The sequence below is a fragment of the Xyrauchen texanus genome, chromosome 34 (assembly GCF_025860055.1).
Source record: "Xyrauchen texanus isolate HMW12.3.18 chromosome 34, RBS_HiC_50CHRs, whole genome shotgun sequence".
In the NCBI taxonomy this organism is placed as follows: Eukaryota; Metazoa; Chordata; class Actinopteri; order Cypriniformes; family Catostomidae; genus Xyrauchen; species Xyrauchen texanus.
Window position 1 is genome coordinate 11,146,670 of NC_068309.1, and position 14,727 is coordinate 11,161,396.

At 37.5% G+C, this 14,727-nt stretch overlaps 1 protein-coding gene across 2 annotated transcripts in view; it reads left to right on the forward strand.

Annotated features, from left to right (window-relative positions):
* The window catches only part of LOC127627524 (syntaxin-binding protein 1-like), a 42,166-nt gene that overhangs the window by 2,248 nt on the left and 25,191 nt on the right, over nucleotides 1–14,727 (forward strand). The window lies entirely within an intron of this gene.

Consider the following 14,727-nt stretch of genomic DNA (forward strand, 5'->3'; position numbering starts at 1 on the left):
AGGGACTGCAGGAGTAGACATGGAAAGCATCTGTGAATGATACAGACATTCATTTAGTTCTGAATGAAACCGTTTCTATTGTTAGCAGTTCTATTTGTTGATCTATTCACATGTATTGAGCCTATACGATGCACTATTTTCAGGTTTTGCAAAATTGCTTTCAACATTCAGCCTTTAGGGAAACACACACACATATATATATATATATATATATATATATATATATATATATTTTTTTTATTTTTTATTTTTTTTCCCCGATTTCTCCACAAATCTCTTTGTAGAGACGTTTTGGACTCTATATACTTGAAACCCAGTAGCTGATGTAATTATCTGCATTCATTTGATGATCAATTACTCAGCCTACATTATTAATACAGAGGTGGTGTAATACCTAAAATGGCTGTTGCTTGGTTGGCACACACAGCCTTAGAAGACTTGGCTTCGGCAGCAATTTGTTGAGTCATTCCCCTGAGCCATATACCAAGTGACTGATCACTCTGGAACTGTAAAAAATTTCCTGACAGCCTTAATTGGTTGACAGCACCACAAGAATGTACATAGTCACAAGCCCTTCACTAGCAACACATTATAAATGGTGAAACAGCACCTGTAATATAATTTATGCAATTAATTTATATGTTGCTTGCAAAAAAAAAAACCCCATCAGAATATATGGCTACATTTGAATGCCTGTCGTTGGAGCTAACCTGACCAATACAAGTCATGAATGCACAGGCATCTAGATCTATACACATCCGTCAATGACACAATGAGGGAATGAAAAATAACACTTCATTCACATAGTGGTCTTCATTATACACCAACACAGACACAACACCTGGTATGTGACACCCCTTTAGATGACAACGCTTCCTTTTCAGCTGTAGCGTTCAAGGGCACAACAACAAAAGAGTATTTGAGACGAGAGTCCTTGATCATAGTGTTTTTATAAGTTACGGCACACTGTAAGCGTGTGACACAAGCTTGAACTGAGGACATTCATATCTCACAAGTATTAGAGGAGAGAGAGAGACAGAGAGAGAGAGAGAGTCCTGTCCCTTTCACATCATGCATTTGACATAGCCATGTTCAGAATGGAATGCTAGTTTAATACTTACTGAATACTCTGCCGTATAATGTATATCTAAACCTACTGTTTCTATTTATATTTTTTATATGAAAAAGTGGGCATTATTGCACGATAAATGCTCACTTAACCTCATCTCAATACATTTAATTGCTGTCCGGTTATCATACAATTTTTTATTTTGCTCGTTTAATTACAATTGATCAGTCTGGTCAAATAATAAGTCAAGAAAGAGATGTGAAAATCTCCTGCTCTAATTCTGTCTGGTTCAATCATCACACTTGAAATGGAAGGTCAAGTCAAGGGTATTACTTTGTAAGATACATTATTCTGTGCTGTGTGCTTTGTTGTATAATGCACATGTTGGCAAATGTACAAAGATATCCAGATATTTCGTGCACACTATACATATTATATTATGCAGAAATAGTAAGAATAGTATGTTCATATGCTATTCCAAACATAGCCGTAGTAGGCCAATAGTAGGCCAAATGCACTGAGCTGTTAATGTTCTCCATCAACAGAGCTAGAGAGTACAAATCCAGTATGGACAATTTCCTCTTTTGTTCTGGAATTACATTCTATAGCTAGTAATAGCCATCTCACTTTGCTCCCATCCAATACACAAGCAAACCTCCTTCACGTCATTTACATCTCTATGATATTCTGGTCCCTAGATATGGCTCAGGTCGCTCCTTCAATGCAAGTCTACGGGATTTTTTCACCTGTTTTAACGTTTACATGCAAAAATTGTAAATCCGATCAGTTCGAAAAATACAGATTGATCTCACTATGATTTCGGTGACAGCTGGTCGAAAATTCTTCAGCTCAAATCGGTCTGGGCTTACTAACATTCGAATCGCTGCCTCTAGTGGGCGAAGCTAGAAGTGTTATTGAATGTGTGCTTATGCGTGAGGTCCAGTTTCCAGATTAAATGTCCACAGAGTGGCGCCAAAAGCTAGATGTTTGTAGTTGTAAATTATGTAATTCAGACAGTTGACAGGAATGCATATTGAAACCATATGCCCTTACCCAAACCCTAAACCTAACCATCAGTGGAGTAAAAATGAAATCTTAGAGAGAACATGCAACCTCAGAATTGTCATTGATTGATTATTCTAATGCAATTACTTCCATGCTATCAGTAGCGCCACAGATAAGGCAAACATACTTGACATGATGCAAAAATGTCTGATGAAAGATGACACTTGTCAGTAATGGGGTTGATGTTAGGGTACCGAAACATTCGCTAACAACATGTTGAGTTCTCTCATCAACAAGCTAGCTGCATGATTTGAGGTATCATTCATGTTCGTACTACAAACAGTGCTGGACAAGTTACACGCCAAAGCTCAATATATGGGTTTGTTCAAATCCCTAACTATAACTATCGAAAGTATTGCTATTACTATAAGCAATAGTAATAGCGATACTTTCCATAGCAAGCACCTATGAACCAAAGAGAAACAGAACAACAATATGAAAAGAAAATCGCTTCTTTATTATTCTAGATGTCGACATGTTGACAGTGCAGCCTGGGAAAGCCTTAAAAGCGCATTATAATTAAACAGAATTAAATGCATTGTCTATTGATCTACACCAGCACGGCTTTTATCAGATCTAGAATGCACCACTAGAATTGTCATTATTCATGTTTGCACTTGCCCTGACATTGGGTGTTGCATTAGCTGTGTGCAAGGGCGCATAGACATAAATAGTGTCAAATTTTAGATCTCTGCAGGGGGATATAAAATGTTCTAGGAATTAAAATGAATTACAGATTTCTATTTAGATCAGCCATAACTCATGAATAATACAGTTTGATACAGTGATAGATATCTCCTTGTTTTGTTACTGACGGCATGATCTGAATTGGCACTCTATTACCAGTGGTCACGTTAATGTTGAAGAACAAAGATAATTTGTAGTTCTAGCTCTCGATTATCTCTCAGGGAATACATTACCCAGAGTTCTCCTTGAACAGTGAGTTTATGGCTTTCCAATGAAAATACATAAATCAGACCTCAGGATAAAAGATTCTGTCCCTGCAGTGCACCCTGCCCACAGTGAATCACTACAGAGTACTGCGGTTTAAAACACATTGACCTCAAATTGAAACCTGTGAGGCAAGTTATGAAATGTTTTAAATTATTAATGAGGCTGTAAAATTTTCAAATTGTTACTTAATAAACAGCACAGTCTATAAAATGTATACACAGAGGGGATTTATGAGATTATGTACATTGTTTGAACAACCTCCACTTACAGGGGCGCCTGCAGGATCTAGGGGTACGCACAGAAATCTGCCTAATAAACCTTATATCTAGGGGGGTCCGGGGGCATACTCCCCCTGGAGATTTTATATTGTTGTTGCAAAAAACAACACCAAAGCCTTCAATTCTGGTGAATTTGAGATAAGCATTTATTTATTTTCTCTCGAGTATGAGTAGCATTCATGTAACTATTGGCTAAAGTTTTTCTTCCAGTAACCATTCAGACAGTCGCGTTATTGCTCTAAAAAAAGCTAAATGCACCACAACGAATAGAGCAGAACGCAAGCGTCTCATATCAGTTGAAGAAGTTATTTTTAACTTCACAGGTAGCGTTTCCAATGAGAGATGTTTGTCTTTTGTTTTGTCCTGATGTTGTAGTTGTTTATATGTACATTTCTCCCCATTATACTTACTCAAAAAATGGACATTAATTTAATCCTAATGGACATTCGCCTGTTTTCGTGGTACCCGCTGATGTGTGGGGTTGTTTGCTCCATTACACCGGCCTGGTGTGGCGTCTCACCCGATCTATCTGACTTCATTGGGTCTGCCTTCCTGGCTGTGTTTTTGGTGTGGTTGCTGCAGATGGCTGCATATCTGATGGAGAGATTTCATGGTGCGGCGGTCGTCTTCTTATGTGTTCCGATTTGCCATTTGAGGTCCTGGAGTTTGCACTCGTCTTGGCTCTGTGGCATGCAAGATGCAGGATGACACAGGTTGCTTGGTGCCCCATTACACACGGAACTACCTTAAACATGTAATTTTTCCACTACTGTTCATTATGCCTGTACTGTCGTTTTGGATACGTGCAGAAAAACAGAATACTTTCACTCCAGACTACATGATTGACTCTGGCTCTCTTGTTTTGTGGTGTTTGATGCATTTACTGTGTTGTAGTGTTTGACTTTGTTTTAATGTATATGTTTGTTGTTTGTGAGCATTGGAAAAGCCCTATATAAATTAAACGTCTTATTATTATTATTATTATTTAGAAGCTTGTGCAAATACCATAAAAAGCGTTGCACTTATGATGCAATGGAGTGTAAAACGAGTCCTAAAGAGTGCACAAGTGGACATGTAAGCTGAAAATGTCATAGAAGCACCACAAAATGATGTGGATGCTTAAGCAATTGCATTTTTTTAATCTCACATTTGCTTTTTCCTGACACTATTGGTTAGGTTTAGGGCAGGGGTCTTCAACCATTTTCAGGGCAAGGACCCCTTGGTATGTAGAGAGATGGAACAGGGACCCCGTTGCATTTTATGCCTATAAAATGTGTATGGCACCATATTATTTTAGGTACATATTTAATGATGTATACATTTCAAAGCCATTCAAATAATTATTAAATTAGCAGAGGTCTGCAACCTTTTTGACATGAAGTACTATTTTTATTTTTCCTTTTTAATCACCTTGCCATACCCCTTCAAAAAAAAATACAAATAAAATAGGCAGATAAGGCCTATACCTAGAGCCTTCATCTCATGTTAGTGATCGATTTTATACATACGTTTAAAAAATACAGTTAATTTCTGTAGGAGGAAAACATTGTAATGAGGACAAAATGACAGTGTGCACCATTAATAATGTTGATTTGACAGTCACCATCAGTGTAGCCTATGGCAGCTTGATAATGGTAAATGGTCTGCACTTATATAGTGCATTTTTAACCTTATCGGTATGCAAAGCGCTTTGCACTGCGTCTCATTCACCCATTCACACACAAACTCACACACCAATGATGGCAGAGCTACCATGTAAGGCGCTAGTCTGCCATTGAGAGCAACTTGGGGTTCAGTGTCTTGCCCAAGGACACTTCTGCACTTGGAGTCATGTGGGCCAGGAATCGAACCACCAACCCTGTGATTAGTGGCCATTCCGCTCTAACACCTATGATATCAGATGGTAATAGTACTTTAATATATAGTATGGTACTGAATGATGACCATATTCATATACCATCGAACATGTCCAAAAACACATTGTATTACCATGGCAATTTTTTATAATTTTTCTGTTTGCTGGTCTCCTGTTAAAATTGGTTTAAAAAATGGTTGATCTTCAGTTTTTTTTTTGTTAATTAGTAAAATTAACCGTCAACTGTACTCTATAATTACTTTTTGCCCACCATAATTTTGTTAAATAACTAAATTCTTCAAGTTAGACTCCTGCATAATTTCTCCATTGAACACTTTTAAACCTACTCTACCATAATGAAAAGCACCTTTGACCTGGCATGGATGTCTATAGCATCACTATTTCTTTCTCTAAAAGCTCTGCTGTTTTTTTCATTGGACAGAGCTGCCTAGGCAGCAAGAGATGTGTTGCACAGTGACTCAGCATGCTGAAATTCGATACCAGCAGGGTGTACGGATGTGAGTGGGTGCATGCTCTGTCCTTGGACTCTGTGACTTTGGTTGGGGTTCAGCAGAGCATCTTCAGTCTGTTATACAAGGATTCGATTGTCACCTTCTCAGAGGCATTATCTGACACTATGTGCACTGACTGCACTTCAGTATGGATGAGACTGCTCAGTGGGAACCAATTACCTTGAAAAAAGTCTCTCTCTATTTTTATATTTATATAATTGTAGAGCAGAGGAGGGCGGGGCCAGGCTGGAATGATGCACCGCCCGGTCCCCAATCAGCCTGATGTGAGCGTGAGGATTAAAGGTAGCCGGTGACGACAGTTTGAGGGAGAGAGAATTACGGGCATTCGCTCTCCCTCGAACTGTTGTCACCAGTCTACTCCCGCCCACCTACGCTCTACAATAATGTCTCAATAAGAAACATGCATTTAGATTCTGCTTGTAATCCAACTCAGCAGATATTAAAGGGTTGGTTCACCCCAAAATGGAAATTCTAACAAAAACTCATTCTTGTGCAATTTAAAATCTGTACCACCAAAGATGTTTTGCGGAATGTTAGGGACTGACAGTCTCATTCAACATTCACTTTCATTGCAACTTTTTTCCATACAATGAAAGTGGTTGCTAAGGCTGTCACTCCATAACATTGCGCCTAACATCTGCAAGTAAATAATGATAGAATTTTCATTTTTGGGTGAATTTTCTGTTTAAAATTGACTGTTGTCTCAATGACAACAAGGTCACTGATGCAACATAAACAGAAAACATGAAACCTTAAAACTTTAGGTTTACAGGATTTTTATCCATGTCGGAAAATCAAAGCAGATCCACGAGGATAAGATAAAATGTCGACTGTCTCTTTAAGGTAAATGGCTGTAAATTTCCTGAGAGAGTGAGCATAAAAGTGGGTCATGAAATGAGAGGCGAGTCCCTCGGGGGAGCCTGGGAATATAGAGGGTTAAATCTGCAGTGATGAGCAGTTATACGGTTTTCTGCATTAACCAATAGTCAAACACAGTAAACCGGCAATTGCATCATACCCAAAGACTTTAGCAAATATATCTTTGATTGCAGTGGAAAGAAACTACATCTGCGCTGTAGCAAATATAAGGCGTTATTCTTAATGAAGGCATCTACATTAAGTTTAAAGTGAGATTGTTTAAAGGGATAGTTCACACAAAAACTACTTCTTAATTTATTCACTGTCATGAGATCCCAGATGTGCATGACTTTATTTCTTTATTTAAGATGTTTAAAAGAATATCTCAGCTCTGTAGTTTGATGAATGTAACTTGAAAGCTCCAGAAGTTAGTGTCATACAGTACATTTTCAATGGAACTCAATGGGATTTTGGGGATAACCGATTGTCTGCATAAATCAGTTAGTAGCAACCTGATTCACAACCGGCTGAAGGACTCTGCCGAGTCGATGTAGATTGGTGGTGGTTGAGCAATTTAGATTGAAACATGTCCGCCCTGATGCTTGTTGATCGTATATTCAGTTATTGATTTGCACAATCAATATGCCTAATTTACATAGAAAACTGCGTGTTTTTGGCGGAAAACAACGACAAGGACTGTGTTTACATGCACTTTCTTAAACCGATTATGCCTTACAGACTAACAACATGTTAGGTTAAACGCCTTAAATGGTTTTTGTTTATCGGTGTATGGTAAAAATGATTTAGGTCTAAGCATAAACTAATCAGCACACAGATATTTGCCCCTAACCCTGATTTTGCTCGGCATGGAAACACCCCTAATGGCGTTCTTACTGGTTTATCTAACGTTGGATTCTTGAGTTGTCGTATTTTTGGAATAAGCTGATTTTTGGTAGTTATCTTGATATTGGTGTGCATATAAATGCACTCAATGAGTTAATTTAAATACTCATGGTGCAGTGCCTAAATGCTTATATACACATTAGCAGTGTTTCAATTATGGAGCCAGTGTGAGCCAGGGCTATCAACTGGTCAGCAAGGGCCAATAGCCTCGGACTTCAAGCCACAAGACCAAAATCGATCTGCCTTCCCACCATTGGACCAATAGCCCCGCAGCGTTGCCCTACAACCTGCACTAATACGCTGCCCAGCTGCCAACATCACACACCCCACCCATTTAACAAGCAAGAGGAATGCTCAAGCTGAGGTATCAGACTCTGGAGACTAGCTAGCCCTTGAATGAACATAGTGGAGACTAAAGCTGCCATTTGTTTGCTTATTTTGGTGGAAAGTGCAACCTGACTCTGCCTTTGACACTGACCCCGCCTCAATCCCCAGTTGGTCTTCTTTGGCCCAAGAGTAATCGGTGGGCCAAAGGCACTTGGCTGATGGCCCAGAGGAAGCCCAGAGGAGGCACAATGCCCTGGAAGCCCTGGAAGTGACAGTCAGAATGCAACATGCACTGGCATGCACTAGCACACCCTCATTTTGCCTGATAGATATAACGCGACAATTTATTGATCAGGCCATATGACAGAACCAGTTGGTGCCTGGTCCTTAATTGTCAGACACTGCATAACTATCCATAAGATGCCCTGTCCTTTAAGGATGATACATTTTGGGGAAAGCAAAGGGGTCAAGGGAAAACAAAAATCAAGAAATGTAGTAAAAAGTATCTGCTCAAGTGGTAGGTAAATGCCATAAACCTGAGGGTCTCTCGAACATGCATACAGTTCTGTATACATTGAAGTGAATTCGATTGTTAAGTGACCCGGAAGGTAACACAGTCTCTGCAGCTGTCTCTTGCTTTTTGCTGCATTTTGCTCTAATGACACCCGTTCACACCCCCTTTTTCTACGCTATGTTTGACTCCACGGAAACTGCTATTTGCTTTTGTACACATTCTTAATAGGACAAAAAAAAGCCCATTCAGGCCTGTGATGTCAAACGGATTTTACTGATTGATCAAATTATAATTATCTTGCTTTAGTGTCATTTTCAAATCCAACTGATCTGACTGATCCCAATGGCATCAGTTAAACCATTCCTGCTGTTGTACACATTCTTCAGCACCTTACTGAGAAAATACGTGTTGAAACTATTCAGTCTGCGGTGACAAATAGCTGATAGTCTGTGGTACATTTTATTACCCAATATGAGGAGCATAAAAAAAGATTTGATTAACTTAGACGCTGCAGTCTGTATGATTTAATTCAGTTTAACTCTTCCAACTCGAAGTATATTTCTGCTGCACGGCAAAAAATCTCGAGAACGCCACAAATCAGCAAGGACATAAAATCCATACATTGAGTGGTCACTGCATAAGAATGTACTAAATCCATGAAACTACAAGCTTTCTGATGCCTTTTTGAATTCACAGAGAGGTTTTGGCTTTAGGATATATTACAGAAGCCTTCGATTAGGCTGTTTTTGACATTTATTGTGTCCTTCTCTGTATTTTTTGCCTTCACTTGCAACAATAACCCTGATTTGTACAGTGAAAGGGTCTTTACTTCAGTCCCAGAGGCTTGTCATGGGCAAAAGTGAACTGTGGCTAGTGGTGGTAGTGCTGATGTCACATGACAGGATGTAAAGTGTCCTCAGGAGACAGCTGAGAGTGAAAGTGCCCAGCGCTAACCTTTCTAAAGCTTCTTGTGATTTCACTATAGGTTATTTCCAGGCAATACTATAGTAGAACAAAAAGTATTGTGCTTACTAGTTCTTTGAAAAATTTGTACATTTATATCAAACAATCAGAAAAACATTATCAATGCTTCTTGAAGTAACATCAAATTGCTTAAAGGGATGCTTCACCCAAAAACTGAATTTCTGTCATCAGTAGTAGTAGTAGTTGTAGTACCCTACCCAATATTATTAGCCTTTTGATTATATTCCATATATATCTTGTTATTTATGTATTTACTCTGAAATAGATTAAAAGTCTTTTTTTCACTGAAAATGCCAAATAGAATAAAAATGTGAAAAAATAATATTACATTGTTTTCATTTGACGTGTTTATTAGTAATAAACAGCCATATTCACCTACATTTTTATACGTTTTTAAAATTGTATTTGAATGAATATGAAAAATGCCACACAAGAGACTTTTTCCGAAGTGAACATTTTTAAACGATGACACAAGTGCATCATTGAATCAGAGTTTTGAATTCATTAATTGAAAAGGACAGTTTGATAGAGTTGAACTTGCCAACTCTAACACCATTTTTGGTACTGAAATATAAACACTATTAAAATATAAACACAGTTTTATTATAATAGCCAAATAAAAAGTACATTCAAATCATTGCACTATTTACAATGGTTGATATTATATTGCCAGCAAAATCATTGTGAAAATATTGTGATTTGTGAAAATTCAATATAACACTCAGCCCTATAGACAAATACACCAGAAGTAATTGTTAGCCTAAACAAAATATGCTTCATGTGATAACATCTGAATTAACAGGTTTTATTTAATAAAAAAAATATTATTTAACATCTCTAAATCAAATTGAATACATTAGGTTACACAAGCTAAACCAATTTTAAAGGTTAGATCAACTAGAAATAGCTCCTTAAAGGAATATTCCAGGTTAACAAGTTAAGCATTTATGTCATAATTAACACAAAAATGTATTTTGACTAGTCCCTCCTTTCTTGCAAAAAATCTGGGTTAAATTAAGACACTTAAAATGGAAGTGAATGGAAGCCAAGCTGTAAACGTTAAAATCCTCACTGTTTAAAAGTATTGCCACAAGTTATAAACAATAATCGTGTTAAAGATTCAGAAACTGTTGTTATTAATGACACCTGTGGCCATTAAGTGAACTGCAGCCAGCTACCTGTTGCTAGTGCTCACGCACACACTCCATAGGGACGCGAGTGTGCAAGCATCGACCAAAACAATGACGTAACATACAAAGAGGCTGAACGTGATTCACCGGTATCATGCTGACAGATGAGGTAGCATAATTAAAATTACACAGTTATGATTGTTTTACTACAATCTTTGAAACTGTATATTATATTTGACTCTCCAGTGCTGGAACAGGGCTAAAACAAAGTGTGGATATATGTCTGACTATGCAAGACTGTAGTTTGAAGTAATCGCTTTTATTTGCATGATACACTGACTGCATTTATACAATAGCCTATGTCAGCGTTAGCTAGCTAGCTAGATTTATCAATAGCTGTTAGCTAAATTTGGTGGATGATGACAGTAGCTGTTTATAAAATAGACTGTAGGCCTACATTATAAATACGTTGACACAATTCAGTATTGATGTGATTCCATCACAACTGACATTTTGATATATCAATGTGCCATTGTTTTATAATAATAGAAAGCAAATATTTTCTGTATAACCAAGTTATGTTACACTAATGAATGGGTCTTTTTGCATTATCTTGAACATTGTCTAGCATTCATTTAATGTGTTATTGTAGTTTAGCTAAGATTACACAGATCAGTCCTTATGGCACTATATTTCACATGCTTTGCATTTATGTAAGCTTACCTGTCCAATAAGAAGAATGCCAATTCAGGGTTGGTTTTGATCACCAAAACCAAATGAAGGTCCCTCCAGGAATCAAATGCCCTGCCGATGTTCACTAAGGGTTTCGTACTACCACGATCCCTCTTAGCCAGATGGGATTCAGTAGATTTTTTATTTTATTTTTTGTGTTCTGAGTTTGTGTAGGAGTCGGTGTTGTGCTGGTAGCCGGACGTTTGCTGGATACCATCTCTAAGATAATGTTACCTAGTGTTGCAGTTTGTTGTCGCTTTTGAATAACAGAAGACAATCTATGAGTGGTGGTGGTGTAGTGGTCTAAGCACATAACTGGTAATCTGGTAATCAGAAGGACGCTGGTTCGAGCTCCACAGCCACCACCATTGTGTCCTTGAGCAAGGCACTTAACTCCAGATTGCTCCAGGGTGATTGTCCCTGTAATAAGGGCTCTGTAAGTCGCTTTGGATAATGTGTCGCAAATGCATACATGTAAATGTAATGTATTACTGTCTGAGACAAGGCTCTCAGGAGCGTGCATAAACGTCACATCCTTTGGATTGAAAATCAGTCTACAGGCTTTAATAGGCAAGCTAGGTAGGGCTAATTTTTTAAGTTACGTTACAAGCTGTTCACACTTTGGCAAAAAAAGGGCGAATATTATATGAAAATGGTTATATATTGCACCTTTGAGGAAACAATTGCAAATAAGTGTGTATAAAAACAAAACAAAAAATCAATAAAATAAAAATGTGTGGTGCTTTCCAGATAATGCACACTTTCACAGTATTGGCCACACATTTTTGCTTACTGGTCTGCATTTCTTTCAAAGGCTGTTTGTGCCCCTAGACCCTAATGGGGTCTATAGGCATCCAAATACATCAAACTGTAGATTTGGCACCAGAATAGTTCTTTTGAAAAGTCATGCTGAATTATTCTCTGGCAACATTGTAGCATTTTCAGTTATATGTTCTTAACGAATAAACCACACTCCTATCCAACAGGTCGGAAATCTGACAAATATATGTTAATTGGTGCGTTGTTTGGATCAGATGGTTTGATTAGATTTGGTCTCTTTACTCACATGAATTGCTATAAGAATCATTTATATGCTAAATCTCCCCTTTTGACCGGTGCGCTTATCTCTTCACCATAAACTAAAACAAGCCCTGTGTTTAAACACCCATAATCCATCTGTATTCGCTCAAATCCTTGTATTTTCTGCCACAGAAGGGCTTAAATTGTCACAACAAACGTCACAAAATCAAAGCCACAAAATCATCCCAAGCGCATTTATTCTAATGCTACAACCAGATGGCTAGCATTACAATCAGGCTAATATTGGCCCTGACACACAAACATGGTCACCACCGCCCAATCCCTGCATGCTGGGATTATTTACAGTACATCAGAGTGAATAAGAGAGAGATGCAGAGAAAGAAATAGAGAGAAGATACAAGAGTTAATCACCCCTAATTCTACTCCGATTCAATTCTCTATGATCCACTATGTTCATTTAACATTTTGCTGGAGTTCCTGTCTGTAAGAATCACAATATTGGAATCTGAATGGAGAGATTTTGCTGATAAAGAAGATTCAATTTTCTGCCAGAGTGAACGTTTTATCTGTTTCGTGCTTGAAGTCCCACATCTGATAGTGTGCAGCTTACCTAGCTGTAGTTCTGATAGGTATGTCCGCTTACAAAAAAATTCTGTGCTGGTATCACGATACAGTGATGGTATCAGATGATTATACAGTAGTACTCTGATATGTACCATACACTGAAAAAAATATTTTGCGGTGAAATTAATTTAGCAGAAAAGATTAAGTTCTTTCAACATTGAATAAGAACTCAAAAATATATGGTCAATTCAAAATTTTTACTTAAATTCAAACATTCTCTAGTTTAAAAGTACATATTATTCATGATTGTTTGTTATCTTTACAATGGGTCATCATGTATCAATCCCGAAGTAGAAAACCTTGTCATATTGATTTTCTAGTTTGAGTAAATTTCACAGGTAAATAAGTAAATTGTACTTAACCTTTCTAAGCTGGTGTTCCCAGCATACACCTGGCTTGAATGACTAATGAACCTCCATGGTTTTACTGTTTGCAAGTTTATTTACACCATTTTTATTGTTGATTTTGTTGTTACGTTTGGTAACTTGTGAAGTCTAAGGTTTAGTTTCTCAAAGGTTTAGTTACTCAAAATTACTTGTTCATGATCAAAAAGATTTCCATTTGATTGTTACCATCATCGTATTTTGCGTACCAAGTGTTGAGGTCTGCGTGCACAGGTCTGTATCTTCTTTCGATCAAAAAAGACATGGGATTATTGAGATTAATAAGAACGTAGAAATAAATTTGTATTAATCGTTTGTGTAAGCCCCGTCGTATATGGTTCAGTGCTCTGATACTTGCTTGAACTTTTGCATCCTGCTTGAAGCAATAACGGCAGGGGAGTGGAGCTTACCCCTGCGCAGGAAGGGACCTAAACCTGTGGTGATGGGGTGGAGGGGGGTGAAAACAATGGAAGTAAGCCAAAAGTAAGAAACAACTGAGTGGCCTTATGAAGCTGAGGCTGTGTTGTGATTGGATGAGATGCCTGATAGAATGAATCCCTAGATCTTCCTGCTTGAACTACACTCATGCTTAAATTTCTATAGAAAGTAATGCACTAATGAAAGGTGACATCGTCTAATATACTGCATAGCATGCATTAACCTTCCCTGTGGAAGGCTTCCTTCCATATGTAATGTGGTACATGATTAAACATGATGTTTATTACAGAATGTACAGAATGTAAAATGTTCCACTAAAACTTTTATATATTTTAGTACTATGTACATAAGATTTGTAAGTAAAAGTTACTGAAATGTATTAACTTTATTAACTGAAAACTTTAAGTTAAATTGACTCACTTCATTCAATATAATGTTATGAAGTTAAGTAGACTTTTATTTTATTAAGCAGACTATTATTTTATTTACTTAAGAAAAGCTGTGTAAAATTTGCTAAATAAAAATTAAGTAAATTTTACTACTTTTTACTAGTAATTAGCATATTCATGTACCAATGTACAAACTGTATTTACATGGTACTCAAAAGGTACTTAGAAGAATACCATGTCAAAAAATCAAAGAAAGCAAGCAAGCAAGGGAAATATATAATCCATTTTAGGATGTGGACCACTAAGCACAGTTGGGCTCAGATGTGTGTCGAGCACAGAATGGGCACACCCACACAGCAGTGCTTGATGGATTACACAGCACTGAAGCAAGTGTGTGTGTAGGGGGGCCACATTGAGATGATACAGTGAAAGAGATTGCATTAACACCAAAGCCTTCCTATTTAGCGTATGAGGATACTCATTTGCCTCCTGCACATCAATAGCTATTAACGTGATTTATAAACCAACACAAGCTGCTTCATGTCAAATATAATGCAATATTTTGTTGTTTTTCTGTTCTAAACCGTCTCAATGAATAAAGGCAGATGGAGAAAATGACAGAAAAGTACAGGGTGTAATTCTGTTTGGGG